The 1,103-nt window shown below is 43.9% G+C and overlaps 1 non-coding gene across 1 annotated transcript; it reads right to left on the bottom strand.

Moving 5' to 3' along the window:
- Positions 1–195: 195 nt before the first annotated feature.
- LOC111726175 lies at positions 196–360 on the bottom strand. Its single transcript, XR_002774019.1, has one exon. It is a non-coding gene; the product is annotated as a U1 spliceosomal RNA (small nuclear RNA).
- Between the last annotated feature and the right edge of the window lie 743 nt (positions 361–1,103).

Here is a 1,103-nt window from a genome sequence, read left to right as displayed (position 1 = left end):
GGCTGGCGCCTTAGCTGGTTGAGCTATAGGCGCCGAGCCGCCAGGCTATTTTTTGGTTGTACTTGTCATTGTTTAAAAGGCCAGGACTGGGTTCGAACCTACCAGCTCCAGTATATGTGGCTGGCCCCCTAGTTGCTGAGCTATAGGCACCAAGCCACCTGGCTGTATTTTATTTTTTATGTATTTATTTATTTTTAGGGAAAAGTGTGAACGCAGTCCCCCACTACCACAAATTATGCAGTCAGTTTCCCACATTTGGGGAAATCGTAGGGGTCAGCACATCCGGAGTGCAATGGATAAGCCTCGCCCTAGGAAAACTGTCTTCATGATCATGTATCTCCCCTGCTGCCTGGCTAGTTTTTAGAGGTTAGGTCTTCATCTGGCTCAGGCTGGTCTTAAACTTGTCAGCCCAGGCATTCCATCCACTTTAGCCTCCCGGTGTGCTGGGGGTATGGGCATGAACCACCTAACTGTTTTTCTGTTTTTTTATTTTGAGACAGAGTCTCAAACTGTCACCCTGTCAAGCAATCCTCTTGCCTCAGTTTTTCTATTTTTAGTAAAGACAGGGGTCTTGCTTTTTGCTCAGGCTGGTCTTGAACTCATGAGCTCAAGCTATCCATCTGCCTGGCCTCCCAGAGTGCTAGGATTACAGCACTGAGTCATTGAGTCACTGTACCCAGCTAGTTTTTCTGTTTTTTTAATAGAGATGGTCTTGTTCATGCTCAAGCAGGTCTCAAATTCCTGAACTCAGGCAGTCTACCTGTCTTGGGTTCCTGGAGTGCTAGAATTATAGGCATGAGCCACTGCACCTGACCCTCCAGGCTACTTCTATATATTAACTCCCCAATTTTTATTTGTAACCCAGATCCCTCCTCTGAACATATTCAACATTTCTACATGAACGTCTCAGAGGCTTCTCAATGTTAGCATATCAGAAATCAAACTCAATTCCCACTCACACTGTTAAGAGCTATTTTAGTATTCTCTGCCTTACTGAATGGCAGCAATGTTATTTTAAATTTACTAATTGATTTCTCTGTAACTATCTTATCCCCTTCCAGTTTGCTCTCCAGGCTTCCATCTTTTTTTTTTTTTTTTTTTTT

Source organism: Otolemur garnettii, unplaced genomic scaffold (genome assembly GCF_000181295.1).
Source record: "Otolemur garnettii isolate 467f Iridium unplaced genomic scaffold, OtoGar3 scaffold00055, whole genome shotgun sequence".
Classification (NCBI taxonomy): domain Eukaryota; kingdom Metazoa; phylum Chordata; class Mammalia; order Primates; family Galagidae; genus Otolemur; species Otolemur garnettii.
The sequence above is the reverse complement of the archived record's forward strand: the minus strand, read 5'-3'. Positions and strand labels throughout refer to the sequence as shown.